Below are 21,663 nucleotides of genomic sequence, written 5' to 3'. Positions count from 1 at the left end.
CTGGAGGCAACTGGTTTGAGGGTTTTTTCTAGAAAGTGAGAACTACTCCAAATCCATTTGCACTTGAACTCACTGTAAATACCTCCCAAAGTCCCCTAGCTGTACAGAGGGAGAACAAAGGAAGCATCCATTTTCAGTTAAGCTTTGTGATTTCTGTATTTCACAAGCTCGAGAATAGAATAGAGTATGCACTCTACTTGCTTTGAGTTTACTCTCTGGAATGAAGGAGAAGAGCCGGTTTTTATATTTTCAAAATGCTTTCCCTTTCAGTCTGCAAATTCCCCTGCAGCCATGTTTGTCTTAGAAGAGTTTCGTTCATGTGGCAAGTAAATTGGGGTAAATATTACACTCTTTAGTGACTTTCTTTAAATATTTAACCCAGACCTCTTTCTTCCTTTATACCCAGGATCCCCAGACCTTTACCCCTGTCTTCATACTCAGAGCTTTCATTCAGATGCTTAAACTGAAGCTCAGGCTGGACATTCAGGGAGTTCCTAAGCTAACTGGGAGAGAGGTGGGCAGGATTGAAATAAAATGCCTGTGCTGCTATGTTCATACAATCAACTCCATCATTTCATTCAAGAATCTCTGAATACAGCCCAAGTTCACCTTTCTGTCTTCTTCTCTGACAGTTTGCAGACATGAATTTTAATGTCCTGTTATCCAGGACACTTTCACTTCCAGGATTATGCTCTGTACTCATCTCACTCCTGTGTTTTTGCTCACTCTTGGTCCTTCCCCTGGATCACACCTTGTCTATCTCAGACTACTTTACTCCTGTACATTCTTCTAGAGCCATCTCAAATGCTACCATTGGCTTTTTTTTCGGGTCCCCTATCTAGATATAAGAAGGTAAAAATGGAATTAATTTGTACAGCTGTGTGAGAAAACTCCTTGGTAAACTCTTTGAGACAGAAGGTGATGCTCTTGGGAACTAAACCCAAGAAACCAAATGATGGTTGACCTTCCACAGGAAACTATGGTGGTCTAGAGCAAGAAGCGGGACAGAGGTCATGCAGAAAAATGACCAGGGGAGTTGTTTGGTGGTAAAAAGATATTGATTAAAGAAACTAAATTCAGATTAAAGTTGTTTGCATGGCTATTGTCATAGGTTGTGAATTGTCCCCACTGTTCCCAGGAGAAACTGGGAAGAGAAGGGAGGAAGCAGGAGAAAGACTGGGAATCCAGGCATAGGAGCAAGTTCAGATGAGGTCCCCTCCCTCTGGCTTTAGCCGCAACTTCCCTGGGGGACATAATGTCCATGTACTTCCTGCTCGAGGTCACCCTAGCAAAAGGTTCTAGTGGCCCAAGGGTTGTCCTCAGGGAAAGAATGCAGAGCCATACGAATGTAGCACAAGCTGGGAGCAGAGGAAGAAGTGACTTAAAAGTTGTCAAAATGGCCACAGAAAGAAGGGAATCTCTCATCTTTGTAAACTTCACACATGGCTCCTAGTCCCTACCCTGGTTTATAGTAAGTGCTTTAAATAAATCTGGAACAAATAAGTGACCCATCCTGCTGCATTTCACTAAGATTCATATGTACAAGCAAGGTAAAAAAAAAATCTCAGGAGGACTTTCCTGAAGCTTCTCTAGGGTACAGCTGTTGAAAAATATTTGTGAAACGGAGGAGTTTTGAAAATATTTTCATGGTTACTTGACAGTAATTCCTTTTATAGAACTAGATGATAAAATTAAAGTTGTTAGTCCTTTGCCAGAAAGTTTATGAGAGCTTTTCCTAATCAAAATAGCTGTCAGAAATATAAAATGTACATCATCAAACAAGGAAACAATTGTAATCCCTCAGTCTCTTACATACACACACACTCTCCCCTCCCATACACACACAGATACACACACATGGAAGATTATGGTTTCCATTTTAAAATTGTACCCTAGCCATAAAATTCAAATTAAGTAAATATCAGTATGCCAGGGAAATATAACCTATACTATTAAGAGTATTTTTCTACAAGATATCCACAAAATAAGGAAAGATACCTATATGTAAAATGTAAGGAATGATTATCATAGGGATAATGCTTAGAATGGAGCTTGCCTTTGGAAAAAGCATACATGTCAGCATTTTGTAACTTTCAGAGAACAGAATTCTTGCTGATTTCTTAATATGCTGCTAATATATATATACCTTTTGAAAGGCAATATGACTGGATCAGCCCATAAGGCTGCTGGGAAATTGCTCAACTGTCAGGGATAGGTCCCTATCACCAGAAGAATCAGGTCCCAACTCCTTAGCATAGCATGAAGTTCTTTCACCAACTGTCTCTAACCTGTCTCTCCAGTCACATTTCCTGCCCCTCCTCCTTTAACACAGCTTGCAGTGGGAAGCCGCACAAATTATTCAGGCTTCCTCCAGTGGTATAGGCCATGCTTAGGCATGCCTGGGTAACTTTCCACTTCCTATTTCTTCTGCCAGGCATTGCCTTGGGCTCTAATGGCAAACTCTTACTCATTTCTTCTGAAATAGGCTCAGAGAAGCAACCCCTGATCCTTTTACTCCAAGGCAGGTAAGTCAAGCCTACCTGGATGCTCCCTGAGTTCCTTGTACATCCCATCTGGTGGAACTTTTATCATATTGTTTTGTAATTGCATAGTAAATGAAATCCTTGGGGACAAGGACTGCATCTTATTTATCTTTAAATACATACATGTGCCCACGTGCCTACGTGTATGTATTTCAGTAAATGAATCTTACAAAGCCTTTCTATTTTAGGAGCAGCCATGATAGGAAATCTTTGGACAGATGTAGATAGTAGGTGAATTATTTGTTATTTTAAGGATACTTAGGAGAGTTGTAGAGTAAACACAACAACAACAACAACAACAAAAATCTCTCCCAAAAGGGAATGAGATTTAAGGGATAAATCCCAAAGAGTGGAGAGAGATGTAATAAAATGTCGATCTAAGTACTGAAGTATGTTAGAGGTTTTGCCACAATGGGAATTTGGAATGAAGTCTTAACTTGAAACTTGGACATGGAAATTACTTCTTAGAATTGAGCAGGTGTTAGAGGGTGGAGCAGTGTCCAGAAATGAAAAGACGCATAACCTGACCTACAACCTATCTGGATAAAATTGTGTGTATGAGTGTGTGTACTGCGGGGAAGTCAAGTCAAATGGTAAACACCTGGGAAATTAAAGAGTAGTTAAAGGATGAGTGTCCTTATTAGACAAAAGGAGTCTAGAGATGGGAAACCTGGAACAGATGATATTCAGAGGTCTAGTCAAGCAGGTCTGATAGATATCAGGGAGCTCTGGAACCAGGAGATAGAGGCCCAGACCTGAGGCTGGAGATCAAGGACAGGAGTCCAGGGACTCATGGAGGTTGACAAGGCAGTAGCAGTGAAACAGAAGTTCCTATCAGTATATTGAAACAGAAACTCGAGCAAAATGTAACAAGACAGGAATACAGAGCCTGAAATTAGGGTACACAAAGGAACATCAAGTCACAAGCCTAAGCATAATTATCATGCCAGGGCACATTGCCAGCATGGGGCTCATGATGTTGAGTCATTGGAGCTCCTCACTAGTTGCTCCTGGAATGTCCCTAACCAAGGACAGGATTGGTTCAAGCCAGAGCTGGGCTAGTCATGCTACAGGCAATCAAGAGTTTAGGTGAGAGCAGAGAGAGAAGGGAGCAAGAAAGGTCAGGATATGTTTCAAAGGAAGGTGGTAAAGGCACTAGCAGGGAAGGCTGGTGGCTCTCTGCAATATGCTAATGGATTTTGAATTATACAGATGTTGGTGATGATGATGCACAACTTTTTTTCTACAGTTTTTTTATTTTTTATTTTTATTTTATTTATTTATTTTTATTTATTTCTCTACCCTCCCCCCTTTCCCCCCCCCCCCCCCCAGTTATCTGTTCTCTGTGTCTATTTGCTAAGTGTTCTTTGTCCGCTTCTGTTGTTGTCAGTGGCATGGGAATCTTTGTCTCTTTTTGTTGGGTCATCTTGCTGACAGGTCTCCATATGTGCGGCGCCACTCCTGGGCAGGCTGAACTTTCTTTCACGCTGGGCGGCTCTCCTTTCTGGGCGCACTCCTTGCATGTGGGGCTCCTCTACGCGGGGACACCCCTGCGTGGCATGGCACTCCGTGTGCACATCAGCATTGAACGTCGGCCAGCTCCACACGGGTCAAGGAGGCCCGAGGTTTGAACCGTGGACCTCCCATGTGGTAGACGGACGCCCTAACCACTGGGCCAAAGTCCGTTTACCTGCACAGCTTCTGATGGGAATGAAAGGGAAGAAGAAGAGTTCAAGCTTCCTGGTCAAGTCAGGTGCTTGAAGAGCAAAGAGGCTTTGGGTTGTTGGAATATGAGAGGGAGAAATAAATGCTTCAAAGAAAAGATTAGTTGATTCATAGTTAAGCCAGCTGTGAAATAGCACATTGAATACTCTAAGGACAAAGATAAAAAGAAGAGATGAAAAAAAAAAAAAAAAAAGAAAGAAATCAAGGGCAGAACTTGTTAAAAAAAAAGAAAAAAAAAGGAGCCCAGGACATGACATGCCACTGTTTTGATATCACCTTATGACCCAGTGAATATTTTGATCCTGTATAAAATATTTTATACAGCATTACATAAACATGATCAATTTCCATCAAGAAAGTATTTTCAGAAGTTAGTCCATTAAGCTAATTTGATTCTTTGATCAGTATTTTATACAACACAGTCTCTTTTTTTTAACTGTAATTTAACTCAAATTTGTTTTGAGATGGATTCTTTCCAATTTAAATATTTCTCTGAAGCTATTACTGTTTTATTGGATTTCTTGAGAATATCATACTTCCCCACAGCTTCCACCATTACAGTTTTTCTCTGGCAACTCTCACTTCTAAAAAGCCCAATTTCCCCAAGTCAAATTTGGCAAATCTAAACTTTGTCACAAAGATTTGATGATGGTATCCGTTTTTAAACAATGATAAACCTTATGTGACATTTTAGCTTCTTTAGTTTTGTCACATGATGTCTATTTCTAGCAACTCTAATTTTGTCAAATATTTCCTAATGTGCTTCTTCCATAAGTTTTTAATTTTTAATAAATTTTATATTGGGTAGTTTTCATCATTATAAGTTTTATTGTTATTTTTGCTAAAAATATACATCACAATATCTACACAATTGAGTACTATGTAGAATGTTTTTCAAGAAAGATCTCTATGAACTGCTATTATTGTTAAAAAGCTATATATATATATAGCATGCTACCCTTTGTACAGGATAAAGGGGGAAATAATATACATAAACTTACACATTTGTTTATTTTGCAGGAAAAATAAACCAGAACATAATGGTTATCTGTTATGGATGGATGGAAATGGGGTAAATGAGACAGAGACTTCTCAGGATATATGTTTTTCATATACTTTTTTTTAAAACTTATAAACAGATTGCCCATTCAAAATCTAAAATAAAAATGAAAAGAAGATGAAAAAAGTGAACCCCAATATCAAACACTAACAAAAAACAAATGAACCTAATAACCACTCAGAAAAAAATATTCATTTATTTATATTTCATTCCAAGCTCATTCATGAAAAAGTAGAAACAATTCCATTTGGCTGGTCTACAATATCAGGTGAATTCACTTCTACAAGTTTTCTTTGTAGGCTACATGCTAATTGCTCATGTTACAGGGAGCAGAAGGGAGGCTTCTAAAGGTTCTTCAGTGAAAGAGGGGCAGTTCAGCTCTGGGAATTTGCCAAAAAAATAAAAAATAAAAATAAAAAACTCTGTTCTCCTAAAGAGTAAAAAGACTAGCCTAAGATTTCCCCCAAAGAGAATAAAATGGCAGAGTGACTGGTCATGGGGTCAGCTTGGTACCCATAAGAGGAAAATCTCTGCTTTTTCCAGAAGGTTAAAGGCTATCTGAGCTTTGATTTTAGGCTGAACCACCCAAAATTGCAGCAACAAAAGGAACAATATTATGGCTTTTCATCATGGAGAACAAACAAACAATATTATGGCTTTTCATCATGGAGAACAACAATCATAAAACTATTTTTTTATAAAGCTATTGTATTTCAACACCAACCTCAGTAGCAAAGACCTTTCACAAAGGGGCCTGGTGAGAGTTCAGGGGAAGAGAAGGGTGCAGTGGCTTTATGTCTGTTTCAAGCTGCCAAAACCTCGCACGATAAACACAAGTGTGCTTGGTCTAGGACCAAACAACTGCCTTGGTGGGGAGGAAAAGAGCACAGGAGGAACAAAGCAGAAAGTCTGTTGGCCTGGGGCTTGGGCTCTGGGAGAAAACCCTCCCTCAACCTCACCAAGCGTTATCTGCCGAAAGTTAACCCTGACAAACTTACAAAGAGGAACGTGTCCTTCGGGTTAAAAGGGTTTAAGGATGAGGGTTAGGTATCAGAAAAGATCGATTTGGTGCAAGGACTAAAATTTTCTTCAAGCATTAGGAGACGAGAATTCAATACACAGTCTCATTTTTATATATTAGCTTTTATCTCAGCTTCATTGGTAAATTCAAAGTTTTTTTAGTGAAAACCTTCATGTTTTAGGCCTTTATTGCAAAACTTTATACTATTCTCAGCATTTTCGTGAAATAATTCTCTCTCTGTACATGTACTGATTTTAAATTTATTCCATAGTAAAGCTCCTAAATGTAGAGGATCTGCTACAATATTATTTCAATTTTAATAGGGCAATTGCATAAATAGCATCTAGCTTGCATTGAAACATAGATTGGTGCTTTCTTCTAACGTTTTAAAGTACAAAATAGCCCCACTCTCTGGGCCTTTCCTAATGATCTCATCCATTCTGGCCATTTCTCCCTACAGCCTTTCATATTTATAAGCTGATCTTTTAATACAAATCTGGTGATTGCTTAGCTAACAAGCAAAGTCACATCAGCTTTTAAAATAATTTAATTTAGAAGTACAGATATAACCTGTATATAACAAAGAGAATTGTGGGACAGTCTAAAATATCTAGAAATCTTTAAACAGCCTGCAGAATCTGTCTCAATGCACAATTTACATATATCACTAGATGCTCAATTTGTGTTAAAACAGTTGTTTTAAGATCCATATACTTTAAGAATTGGTATCAATTTTCATATTGGGAAAAAAGATCTCATGTGCAAATCACTCCCCCATCTCCTCAAGCAAATATGTAAAATGATCACTTTTAACTCTCTGGCAAACAATAAACCATGTTAGAGATTATTGGAACGAGATGTGTTATTAGGTTCAACAATTATATTATACATATATTTAGTACTTCACTACCAGCATCTAACACTTTCAGTACAGATGGCCAGGCTGGTCTATGCACTTTTAGTCTTCTGAATCTTTTTCTCCCACATGGTCTTTGCTCAGGATACTGCATATAGAGTGTGGCCATGCTACAGACAGCAGGGAGAGCCAAGTCTGTCACCATGCCTACCAACATCACATCAAATGATGGAGCTCTCCCAGCATGAGAACTGACAAACCTCTACGGGAGTCCCAGATTGTGTTTTACCATGAGTTATATTGGCATCTTATACAACCAAAAAACAAACCGCCCTGTTTGAGGTATGGAATTTCTGCATGTGAGTGTCACTCTTATCTAACCTTACCTGCAGCTCTTCTTTGACCAGTTTATTTTGGAAAATCCATTCCTCCATTCTCCTGTCCTAATTATAACTTCTCAGACAATGTTTAAGCTCAGTCATTTCCTTTAACATATTTTTGGTTCTTCTAGTGTCCCCTCACTTTCTCCAAGTGTTGGACTAATGGAGATGCTGATGGGTAAAGTGTACTCATGTCATACCAGAAGCCCTCAGACAAATCAACAGACCAGCCAAAGGCCATCTCCAGCTTTTAAAGTTTACCTACTGAAGAAATAACATTAGATAATAATTGCCTCCTCTCCTCTCCCTGTACACCTGGAAACCAAAATACTTGGAGATGAAGAGAACCAATTGGAAATGAGATGGAAGCAATGGGCTATATATTGCACAGAGAAACTACTAGAAGTTGGGTATCCTTGATTGACATACTATCTCAGCTATTAATTGGCCACATTGACCTTTGGCTAATAGTTTGTCATCTTAGGATCTCAATTTCTTCTTATTAAAAAAAAAATTTCCTGTATTTTTTTGCTAATAGTAGAAATAGACATAACATGTAGGAAGTGGATTTGACAAGTTTGGGTAATTGATTGGATGTGGAGGATGAAAGCAGGAAAAATCAAGGGCAATTTCCAACTTCCATCTTTAGAAATCAGGTGAAAATAACTTAAGACAGGGGATATGGGAAAAAGTAGAAGCTTTGAGGTATTGAAGAAACAGAAAATAAGATGTTTGATGTGTTAATTTTAGTTCTAAGATTCCTTTCTTCTAGAGGATATATCTCTACATCTTCAACTCCAAAGCAATTAGAGGAAAATAAAACTTTGGGAATTGAGGTAAATGTCTCATAGATATCTCATTATTGGTATTTTTTCTGAAGGTTATCTTTTTTGGTCTCCTCTGTCATGCTAGAGATTCACTTTCTTTATAGCTAGAAGATTCTAAGAGCACGAAGAGGAAAGGGATGGACCAGTTATAGATGAAACATTCTTTTTTCTGTTTGGCTTAGGCATCCAACTTGCTGCTGAGTTCTCTGATTGAGAAGTTCATTCTTCTTGACCAAGTAAAAAGCTTCAGGGAGACAAACACAAAGAAGTGAGGGAAAAGGAGGGACCTACTTAGTCAATCTGATGAGACAAACGGTGAGGTAACAAAGAGACTAGGCTAAACATGCTCGTAGATGGAGGATCCTAACTCTTTCTTCCACTCAGTTATCAAAAACTTTTGTCCAGCCCTTTTCATTCCTGACTAATATTTTATAATATTGAGAAGTTGAAACAGAAATCATGTCTGAAATCATTCCCGAGAATGTTAAAAACTCAAATCCCCTCAGGACTTAATTGGTGTTATTTTGATTTTCCACAAACTTGAAAATATCTTAAATATTAGCCCTAGTGATTTAGGCTATAAGCAAACCACCCCAAAAACATAGTGATATAAAACAACTATTTATCATACTCACAGACCTATGAGAGACCCAGGCAGAGAACACCAGAGATGACTTGTCTCTGCTCCATGATGTCTGGGGTCTCAATGGGAATGCCTTAAAGACTAAGGTCTCCTTGACAGCTAGGGTTCTGAGCATCTGGAGGCATCTTTATTTGCAAGCTTGGCAGTTGATGCTACTTTTTTGGTTGGGATCTCAGCTGGGACTTTTGGCCGAAACACCAACACGTAGATTCGCTAGGCTTACTCACAACATGATGCCTGGGTCTCAAAATCAAATGTCCCAATAGGCAGGAAACATAAGCTACTAGTTTCTTAAGGCCCAGACCTGAAAATTGGCAAAGCACCCCTTCCACCATATTCTGTTGGTCAAGCAGATTCATAGACTCCATCTCTCAATGGGAAAAGACTCAAAAAATTAGGGACCCATTTTACAAACCACTGCAGGGGAACAGATGTGGCTTAAGCGATTGAGCTCCCACTTCCCACATAGGAGGTCCCGGGTTCAGTTTCCAGTGCCTCCTGAAAAATCAAAAGCAAACAACAAACTAAACAAACAAACAAAAATCCAACTCAGGGAAGCCAATGTGGCTCAGTGGTTGAGTGCTGGCTTCTCACATACCAGGACCCAGGTTCAATTCCCAGCCCTCCATACCTCAAAACAATAAAAATTTTAAAAAAGCAACCACTGCAAGAAGGCTACATGGGGAATTCTGGCAGTGCAATCTCCATTTCTTGGACGGAGAGTGATTACACAGGTTTTCCCCCCTTTTAACTATATTTTTATCTGTATATATATATTTTTTATGAATTCTTGTGTGTATAATCTTAAAAGAAAATAAAAATCCTGCTTAAACCTCTGTGTGAGTTCTAAGTGTGTTGATCTGGGGAAGATGACCACAGCAGGACTTGGAAAGAGGGCATGATTTCTTCCTAATCCCACCCAGGGTTCTGACAAGATAGGTCTCTTAAGAGAAGGATAGATACTGGTTCTCCCCTTGTGTACCATTAGGCGAGACCAGCAGACTACTCTCACAGTTACCTCCTAATTCCTCTTCAGTCTCTTCTGCACATCTGGAATCCCAACCTCTTTTACTCTCAGAACTTAACCCCTGTCCACCTAAGGAAAGAGAGCTGCTTCTCCTCTTGTACTTTACCAGCATTGGAACCTCAGCGGTCAGCCAAATACTAATGCAACTTTTCCTTTGCTAAGGCTTTTCAGACTCTGCAGAGGGGTCAGTGGGATCTGTTCCCTTACATTGGGGAAGAAGCTGAACCAGCAAAAGCTAGAGCTGGCTTCCTCCCAAGTTACTCAAAGGAAAACACATCTCACAAGAGCAAGCATTAATTTTCTTCCAAAAACAACACAGTTTAGCTTCCTATGAGGAAATCTTATTCCTCTTAGCAACATGACTTTGATTGTCCTGCTTGTGAAATAACAACCAATACATATTATGACATGAAGCATGTGACTTCTTCCTGCTTTAATGCAAGGGCCACAACTTTAGCTGAGTATGACTCAGTCAGCTTAGAAAAATCCCCAAATCTTTACTGATAGCATCTGGAAAAGGGATCTCAGTTTATTTCCCCACAACTTCGGATGAGAAATTTGGCCATAATTGCATATACAAAAGGGATGAAAGAACTGTTTTAAAAATCAGTGGGAAAAGACATAACAAAATAGGAGAAAATATTTGGAAATCATATACCTGATAAGGAATTAATATGCAGAATTTATAAAGAAATCCTACAACTCAACAACAAAATGACAAACAACCCAATTAAAAAGTGGGCAAAGAACTTGAGTAGATAATTCTCCAAAGAAAATATACAAATGGCCAATAAGCACATGAAAAAATGCTCAATATCATTAGTCATCAGGGAAATGCAAGTCAAAGCACAATGAGATACCACCTCACACCCACTAGAAAGAGAGAGGGAGGAAGGAAGGAAGGGAGGAAGGAAGGATGGGAGGGAGGGAGTAAGGAAGGAAGGGAGGGAGGATGGGAGGGAGGGAAAGGAAGAGAAAGAAAAGGAAAATAAAATAAGAATGAAATTCTGATTCATGCTATTACATGAATGAACACTGAAGACATCGTGTTGAGTGAAATAATTCAGACACAAAGGGTAGATATTGTATAATTCCATTTATATGAAATAGCTAGAATGCTCAAAGTCATAGAGTTAGAAAGTAGAGTACAGATGACTAGGGGCAGTGGGGAGGAATGGGGAGTTAATGCATAGTATGTATAGGGCCGGGCTGCCCCTGCTGGTCCCAGGGCTTACTGGTGCACATCCTGGCGGGGCCACTGGGTGTCCGTGAGATGAGGGGTCTTGGTCCAAGACAGGATGGCTGCCCACCCTGTTCTTTGGAGCCAATCCCAGAGAAACAGCAGCCAGGCAGCCCCATGCCCCCAGTGGGCCTGCCAAGCGCAAGTGTTAATAAACCACGAACTTTGAAAACTTAAAAATATATATATATATATATGTATAGGGTTTCTGTTTTGGGTTGATGGGAAAGGTCAGGTAATGGATGTTGGAGATGGTAGCAAACATTGTGAATGTGATTAATCCCACTGAATGGTATGCTTGATTGTGGTTAAGATGGAAAAGTTAATGTTGCATAAATGTTTCTACAATTTTAATAAAAGAGTGACTAAAGAGACAATGACAATTAAATGCAATACATAATGCTGGACTGGATCTAGTAATAGAAGAGAAAAGGACCAAAGAGAATTATTGAGAGAGGTAAAAAACTTGAAATATAGACTGTAAGCTTTATATCATTGTTAAGTTTCTTATACTTGATAACTGTACTTAAGGTAGTTACATAAGAAAATAACCTTGTTCTTAGAAAGTATACATGAAACTGTTATGTGTTCAAGGAGCATGATGAATACAACCCACTCAAATGTTTAGAAAATAGATAGCTGGAAGGAAGGAAGGAAGGAAGGAAAGAAAGAAGGAAGGAAGGAAGGAAGGAAGGAAGGAAGGAAGGAAGGAAGGAAGGAAGGAAGGAAGGAAGGAAGGAAGGAAGGAAGGAAGGAAGGAAGGAAGGAGGGAATGAAAGGATACAGTTATCAGTATTGTGGTAAAATTGTAACTGTGTGGGGAAGCAGATGTGGCTTAAGTGATTGAGCTCCTGCCTACCATGTGGGAGTCCCGGGTTTGGTTCCCTGTGCCTCCTAAAGAAGACAAGCAAGACAGCAAGCTGACATGATGGGCTGGCATAGCAAATAGACACAACAAGAGACATAAGGAGAAAAACATAATGAGAGATACAACAAAGTAGGGAGCGGCAGTGGCTCAAGCAATTAGGTGCCTCCTTCCCACATGAGAGGTTCTGGGTTTGGTTCCTGGTGCCTCCTAAAAAAAAAAAGAAAGATGAACAGACACAGCAAGTGCAAACAATGAGGAGGTGGGGAGAAATAAATCTTTTTTTAAAATGCACTATATGATTGTGTTATTATGAACTAAATATATTGTGTAATATTTTTTATTCCATTTATATAAAATGCAAATATAAATCAATTTATAAAGATGAAACAAAAAAAAAGTCAGTGGATCTGGGTATCTGAGTGGGGAAGTTCTCTGTATGGGTTTTATATTATTCATACAACTCTCCTATAAGTTTAAAACCATTTCAAAATATTTTAAAAGTGGCCCTTAAAGTATTTTTTAAATGGGGAAAAGAACTATCAGAGCTTAGCTTTAAGATGGATCTTGGAATAATGAGAAAATGAACTGAAATAATTATATTAATATCAGTAATAAGGAGATGGGAGAACTAGTCATAAAATGGCTGTGAATTCCTAGATAAGAAGCAATAAGCTCTAAACCAAAGTAGTGGAGATAGGAAAAGTTAGAGATAGATTCAGGGCACATTGCACAGAAGCTACAAAGCTTGGCATCAAATTAATTATCAGGGGCAATTAAGAGATGCCAACTTTTCAAGCTCGGGTGACTGACCTGACTGTGGTCCTGGTAACAGATTAAGAGAAAGGGAAGAAGAGAAAGAGGAGATATGATCAGGAGAGGGTGAAAGGGCAGGAGAAAACAATGAGTTGCAAATGTGTGAAGTTTGAGGTGTTCACAGGCATCCTCTACTGTGTCAACGTCTCAGTCCTTGAGGCAATGGAGAAATCAGAGAAGCAGTTTGGGGGAAAAGGTAAGAATGTGGGCCTTGGAGTTGGACAGATACTGGCTCTAATCTGCCTTTACTCCTTGCTACCTGTGGACTTTCCACAGCTACTCTTGCTGCTCAGTGTCTTCACATGTAAAATGAAGTTAATAGTGCTGACCGCAGAGAAACAAAATGAGATTTCAACAAGAAAATCCAAGCAGACGACTTTGAATATTCCCTGGCACACAGCAGAGGTGGAATGAAAGTTATGAATTTCTACTTTACTCTTTGTTCACTGCTTTACTCAACCCTATTAAGATTAAGACCCACTTATGAATTCTAAATTATCCTGATGTTATGAAGAATCACTTCCTCCTTATTTGCTTTCAAGCCTTGACTCAAAATTGGCAGCCAGCGACTGGGTACCTTGTCCCAGGAACCCTATTCCACAGTGAGGAGAACTCCAACAGTGTGTAGGAGAACATTTTGCCTAGAGAGATCAAGGAGATGTTGTATACTTTGCACATTCTGATCATGATGAGAATTATCTCAATTCATCACATCTTTAAACCCAAAATATTACCCAAGGTTATTTCAGTTGAACATGTGTTTATCAAAGGAGTGACCTAAAAAAATTTTTTTTAATTAAAAAAAGTCTCTTGTGTAAGGAGTGAGTGGGCATGCAATGGCAAACCAATGTGCCATGTGGGAGTGTGAACAAACAAGGTGTATCAGAATGATTTGAACACACCCAAAGCTTACGGATGAAGGTAACACCTACACGTTTGTTCTTGTGCTATTGGGAGCAAAATGTCTACATTAGAGCATAGCAATAGCTGCTTTAAGTTAAAATGCCCCAGTAGTGCCCTAAAATTAAATGTATGCCAGGCAATTGTCACAAGAGTTTACAAAGACTTTAAAGAGGACCATTCTCTCCTTCAGCATCTATCCAGCAGAGACCGCATGAAAAAACGGAACCACACCTAGTGAAATTCACCCTTGAAATTTGGCTTTGCCACTTTTTATTTAGATTCCTAAACTGTTATAAGGGTAATTTTTCCCTTCTAAAATGTATTTCGTAATGTCCACCTCGCAAAACTGTCGTAGGCATCAAATGGCATAGAGTATTTAAAGTGCTTAGAGCCATGTTTACATTAAATAAAAGGAATTTTATTTAATTTTACTTAATTAAATTAATTAAATTATTCATATTATTAAATTAATTTAACTGCTGACCATAAAATAAATAGGAAAAAAAATTTTTAGGAGGTACTGGGGATTGAACCCAGGACCTCGTACATGGGAAGCAGGCTCTCAATCACGGAGCTACATCAGCTCCCCATATATGGAAATTAATGTTACCATCATTACACATGCCAAGTACTGTAGTACTTAAGAGTCAAATACAATGTCCCTACCCACAGGTGGTTCACAATCTAATGGAGAACAGCAAACCTTCTTTATGCTCATTTAAGGTTGGTCACAGAAGTTGCAGGTTGAGAAATTCAGGTAGAGTATATTTCACTGACTTTACTCTAAAATATATGAACTTCCTGAGACTGAGCTTATCAGAGAATTCAAACATTTTTAAGAAATACAGGTCTATCTGAGAATGATCAATTTATGGGTACCAAATTGGAAATAGTTCAACTTTCAACAAGTACTACTAACAAAGGACTTGCTAGTTCAGACTGTGTTTTAGACGAGGTAGTCTGCCTGTCTGCTGGTGCCTACCAGTGGGTCGTGATAACATAATCTCTCTTCTCCTCCCAAATTTTTCTAATTCTGTTTTAGCCATTCTACATTTTCCTTCCCACAAATTTGACCCTATGGTACAGCAAATATATTGATAACTTTACAAGTGCTATATACATGTAACATAGCTATAAAATTTCTAAGCACTAATAAAAATAAAATAAAATAAATTTTAAAAGTTTCTAAGCACTGTTTATAGTTACTTTGTTATATATTACAACTCCAACATTTGATTAGATGTGCAATATAGTTCTAAGTAAATATTAACACATTATCTTTACCAAAACCCCACTTTAAAAAAAAAAGGAAATTACTTATAAGGAACAGAACATATATCTCATTTTTTCATTCTCCTTATAAGTAAGAAAGTTAATGTTACTTTTAATGTCGTATACCCTTCATGCATAAAAATTTGTCTTTGTACACATTTGAAGATAGCTCCATTATAAAACATTGAACCTATTTCTGAAGACTATATCTTACAAATAACTAATAAGCATTGGCTATGCGCTCCATCTCAAAAAAAAATGGGCAAGTGTTTTACCAACACCAACCATCTACTTTAAGGCAAGTAGAAGGCCTTAATTCTAGGTATCCACTGAATTCATCTCTTATATTAAGTGCTCTGCTATATGCCAACTCTTGTTCTAGGCAATCGAGGTTTAAAAAGATGAATGATACTCAGTCATCAAAAGGCCCTTTTATTGGTATGAAAGCAGACAGACATGCCTACATGTAATTATAATATAAAGCTGACCATGTCCTCAATGTTCACACCAATGAATGTCCATTTATAATGAATTCTACCATATTCTGGATGACACCTTTTGTAGTTATTATTATAAGCAAAGCTTTCTATTCATTTTTGCAAAGGTTAAAACATTTTGGAAATGAAGATTCATTTAGATTTCAATGATTGAAACTGAAGTATCTGTTCTTTCTTTAGATTTTTTATGCTTATTTACAATATCATATTATCAAGTATTCCATCATTCACCATACTAACGTAAGAAAAAAAAATGGTAAAATTATAACTTCCTGGACTAACATTAACTTTTCTGAGAAATTCTGAAGATGCTCTATGGCATCATCGGATTTAATGCTTATGCCTCTTGCCATTATACTTTGAATAGCCAAGGGAAATGTACAGAATGAAAAGAAAGAAGAACAGGAGAAATCAAAGTTTCATAAGGAATTAGAAAACGTGGTTGTATTCCTGTTTCAGACACCTATTTTCTCTGTGTATTTGGAGGATTTGGGCTACTATACACCAGTTGTAAAATGAGGAAGAAGGGCGACTCTTCAGCTTCTGAAATTCAATGATTCTAGGATTTTTAATAGAAGAAAAGAAAGACCCCTTCTCCAATTCAAAGGCTTTCTTCATTAACTGTTAGGAAAACTGGGCCCCCTAGTGGCTAATGGGAAGTGACAAACTCTAGATTCCATTAATACAATCAAGAGATTTTTCAGAATTTGCCTATATATCTCTAGGACACTATCATTGACTTCTTGATGATTGATTGTCTTAAAGTGTCTCTCAAGTGGGTAAAATAAAAGGAAAAATTGCATTTGGATATTGGTAGCTGAATGTTGTTAACAAATAACTACTTCATTGTATCTCTCAGAATCAAGAGCAAATGATGCCACCAAAGTAGTTGAGTAAAGTGCCAAAACGAAAGTCTCCCTCATAATCCTTTATTAAAATCCTTTGTTAAAAAGCCTAGACATCAGGAAGTACAGTCTATAATTGAAAGCTTCTGATAAGCCAATATATATAGATTTAGATAGGGCTAGGGGTAGGGCTATGGCTAGGGCTAGGACTAGAGTTAGAGCTGGAGCTAGAGCTAGAGCTAGAGCCAGAGATAGAGATAAAGACAGAGACAGAGATAGAGACAGAAGTAGATACATAGAGATGGATAGCTATAGGTATAAGTATAGATGTAGATGTATCTATGATATATGTGTATTACTTATTATCTATGATATATGTGTATTACTTATAGAAACATTTCCAAAGGCTGATCTTGTGAACAAAACTGTCAATTTGGAACAAAAGTTAACATGTATATAATATACAATATGTGCCAGGCTTACTTTATACATATCAATTTATTTAACCCCTATGTCACCTCTATGAGAAAGGTACAACTATTATTCCCATTATACCATTATGGAAAGTGGGTGACAGCAAGTCAAGTAACTTGCTCAGGACCTTGTGAATGGCAAGGGATAGAATCAAGATTCGAACCCAGGGAATATGACTACAGAACCAAAACTCTTAACTGCTTGGCTATACTGCCTCTTGGAACCAGCTCTGGGCTTTTCCCAGAGTAAAAAATGGTGCTATATTGCTAAGAAGTCTGGAATGGCCAACTAATGAAAAAGACTGAATTTTTAATTTGGTTTTTGGAACCAGATCCAGCTAGATCTCTGATTCTTCAATTAATCCCAAACTCATCAAATGGAGAGCCTCAATCTCTGACAGGCACAGGGACAAAGTAGGAACAAAGTAGTCAAGACCCTCAGCAACTAGGCTGGGTGCACTTCAAAACCCATTTCTGGTAAGAGCACATTTCTTTTCATTTACTCATGCCTTTCCTAAATACCAAACCAGAAGAATCCACGGTCTTTAAAGATGTTCAAGTTTAGCCTTTGGAAAAGCAATGTACTGACTATTTTGCTTGAAGATGTCACCATTACCAAATGGGTGTGAAACGTTTTATTTTCCAAAACTTTCCCATGGAAGTTGAAGGAAGTAGAACTCTTAACTCTCAAAATTGCATATCATTTCACAAAAAGTGTAGCTGAGAAGTCAGCTATGGCCACCTTATCATTTAAAGTCCAGGTGCTGGGCCTCAGTCCACATCTCATAAGCAGTACAATTTCTTCCCCCCAAGATTTCCCAAACAGTTTCTGTTCTTATGATCACCTGAACAAAGAACTCCAGCATCCACTGAGTTAGTTAGTGCATGTTTTCACACCATAATGTCATACTATTTTTAAGTTCAACAAATGAATTTGAACAGGTATTTGAACCTCCTTCTGTAATTCTAACACAACTTTGTGTGTGTGCCTTTCTTTTCTGCCAAAAAACAAAAACAAAAACCACCTCTCCCTGGCTTGGAAATGAGCAAAAGAGAGTTCTATGTGTCCTATCAGTGGAGTGGCATGACCTAGTGACCCTGCCGGGAATTATCAGATCCAACACAGGCGAGCACCTTTGATTGTCTTTCTATTAACTAGGCTGTTTTACAACTCCCTAGGGGTTGTAGAAAACTGATAACAATGCAAATAAGCCTTATCCAAAGTAATGCAAATGAATTTTGCCCAAGAAAGATCCAATTCATTTCTGTCTTCTAGAAAAGATGGACTCCGAATATAATGCTATTGCTCTATAAGAAATTAACCAGTTTTGCCTCTATTAACAAATTAATTTTAGCACCCCCAATTCTATATATACACACACATAATCTTTTCTTTGAATTCTTATTTCAACTAATCTTAATATCATACAATTCCTTTCATTGATTGTGTGTTGAATAAAATCTTTGCTATATATTCATTTTGTATTTGCATGAATACCATTTTGTTAACTTTTTGAAAATTACACTGCAACATTTTAAATGTTTGGGAATTGGAGAACATCTACATCGAAGAAACACAAAAGGTTTTAAATTGAATATTAAGCATTCTCCTTTAAAAACCCAACCAACCAACCAACAAAACCTTTTGGCTATTTTCATCAGCTCAGGCTCCAAACTCCAACCATCTCACTAGGCCCTACATTCTTTCATTTCTCTGGTCTTCCCCACCCCCTATGCAAAGCTCTTTAGTATGTGTAACTTCTCTCCACCCACCCATTAACAAAGAGACTTAAGGAAGTATTTTCCAAAATAAAGATCTTTTTTCCTACCTAAGAAGAATCCTAGTGCCAATTTTGGTTATCTTAAAAGAAATCTTGGTAAACTACTTGAGAGAGCAGGACTGATATGGAAAAAGAAGGAAAATAAATGAGTCCAGCAACTTGTTTATTTATTTATCCCCACCCCCCACCCCGGGGTTGTCTGCTTTCTGTGTCCATTCACTGTGTGTTCTTCTGTGTCCACTTGCATTCTTGCCAGCAGCACCGGGAATCTGTGTCTCTTTGTGTTGCGTCATCTTGCTGTGTCAGCTCTCTGTGTGTGCGGTGCCTCTTCTGGGCAGGCTGCACTTTTTTCGCATGGGGCGGTTCTCCTTACGGGGCACACTCCTTGCATGTGGGACTCCCTTATGCAGGGGACACCCCTGCATGGCACAGCACTCCTTGTATGCATCAGCACTGCACATGGGCCAGCTCACCACTGGGTCAGGAGGCCCTGGGTTTGAACCCTGGACCTCCCATGTGGTAAGCAGATGTTCTATCTGTTGAACGAAATCTGCTTCCCCAATTTGTTTATTATAGATGAAAAATCTGAGGCCCAGAAATAATTTGGCAATGTATGTCCAACTAGTTAATTTGTTAGTCAAGAAACTGGCATTTCCTGCAATAAATAAAATTATTTTAGATTGAGCTAGAAAATTCAAATTAAGCATTAAACTTGAGTTATTTCAGTCTCATTAGAACATTTGTGGTAGGGTGGGATAAAACCTTTTAATCAAATAAAGCACATATTGAAAACAGAAGACACAGTGATATTTGATCCATTTCTAAATTGGTTCTTCAGAACTGGGATGATATTTTTCTAGGAAGGAAAATGCCCATAAATATTTATATTAGTAGACAATATGTATAACAAACACTGTGAATTTGTAAGAAATAAATCTTCTGGAAGAAAATAAGGCTCACCCAATTGTGGAGAAGAAAAGAATTTATTTTCAATCTTGCAAGAAGGGGCTCACAACCAGAAAACATGGCTGGTGCCCTGAACAAAGAAAAATGACACAATTTATACCCCCAAGCCTAGCACGCAGGCCCTTCCTCTGTTTCTCCATAGACTGGATACTTCAGAGGTTACAGCCTATCCGAGAAGATCTAACTTTCCCCTGCAAAAGTTTGTGATTAACTACCTCCCCCATCACATTCCAAACACTTTGGTTTTTACCTGCTCCCCTTTGCCAAATAAGGAATGGAATTTAGTGCTGAATTGGTATTGACTTAGCTCTTTCTTGGGCATCTTTTTTACTGCCTATAGGACTGGCTTAAGCTGGTTTCCTTTGTTCCTGCTTAACCCGGTAGTAGGAGACTGAGGCAGTAGGCTGCCAGGCTACATTAATTAATATTTTCTTCCTTTATGTGAAAACTAAACTAATCTTGGTTTCTTACAATTAACCATGAACAATTGTGCAGAACACTATTGTAACAATATTACTTTTTGAAAAAAGATGTCTAAGCAGGGAGAAATTCCCAAAATTTTTCTTGAATGTAGTTTCTTTATAAAAAGAATCGGCTAATTTTCAGGTTGTTGGAGAAAACAGTTGTTGTGAGTTTGAAAGGAACTTATAAAAATTCTTAAAGGCTTTACAAAATAAATGGAATAAATAACTAACAAAAATCTAATAATAATAGCTAATATGTACTCATTCAATTTCACAATTATTGCATGGCTTGTGCTTTTTCTTCAGTCTTGACCCAAATGTTTCTTAGTGAGACTATGAAAAGCCACCTCCAGCACTTTCTACTTTCTTTTTCCTTTATTTTTTTCCCTTAGCATTTATCTCATATACTATATATGCCACTTTTTAATTTTTTATTCTATTTCTTCCCCTAGAGTGTGTTCTTCAAAATAGCAAGATTTTTTGTCTCTATCCACATTATCTAAAACACTACATTCTTAGCGATTAGTAGTCCCTCTATGATTTTTGTCTGACAGAATGTAAACATTACATCCAGCAAAGATAGACATAAAAATTTTACAAAAATTGACCGTGGATGGGCCATTAAGTAGCCTCAAGAAATTTCAAAAATATCATACACATTATATTTCTGACTGCAAGTGTAATTAAGTTAGAATTATTAACAACAAGTTAACTAGGATAAAAATCACACAGGAGGGAGCTAGAACTTCCTCCTGGTGATGAAACCAGCGTCACCATGAGAACACCAGAGAAGAAAAACCCTGTTCCCTCCCGCTAATCTTCCTCAGTTGCCAGTAAACCCCACTAGATGAACTCAGTAAAGAAGCCAATGGGAACAGAAGAAACCATTCAAGTGGCCAAACGTGGGTCAGCCACTAGGGCACCAAGCAGGGTGAGAAAGGCGGAGAGTAATGTGGAGAGGCAACAGAAGCTATTCAGCACAAAATGACATTTACAAACAACAACGAAATAGACAAGCATAACTGGTACTTCCTGATAAAAACAGAAACAAGACTAGATTCCTGCTGTCACCACTTCTATTCAAAATTGTACTGCAGGAAAATTATAGGCCGGCACATTTTAATAAGAAAATGGAAAAATAAAAAAGTATAGCAGTCAGAAAGGAAGAAAAACAGTGTCATTGTTTATAGATGATCTGATAGTCTCAGTATGACACTCAAATAATTTACAGGTGAAATATCAGAACTGAAAAGGAAGTCTAGAAAAGTGTATATATATGAGGAATGCTTTTAAATCTGTTGCATTTTTACATAATAAATTCACAGTAGCAACAAAGCACATAATGTACCCATAAATAAATTCAACAAAATAAAAAGATCTCTGTGGAGAAATTTATAAAGCATATCAAGAGACATTAAAATAGACCAAAATAAAATAGAAAGGTAGGCCATTTTCTTGG

The sequence above is a fragment of the Dasypus novemcinctus genome, chromosome 7 (genome assembly GCF_030445035.2).
Source record: "Dasypus novemcinctus isolate mDasNov1 chromosome 7, mDasNov1.1.hap2, whole genome shotgun sequence".
Lineage (NCBI taxonomy): Eukaryota > Metazoa > Chordata > Mammalia > Cingulata > Dasypodidae > Dasypus > Dasypus novemcinctus.
The sequence above is the reverse complement of the archived record's forward strand: the minus strand, read 5'-3'. Positions refer to the sequence as shown.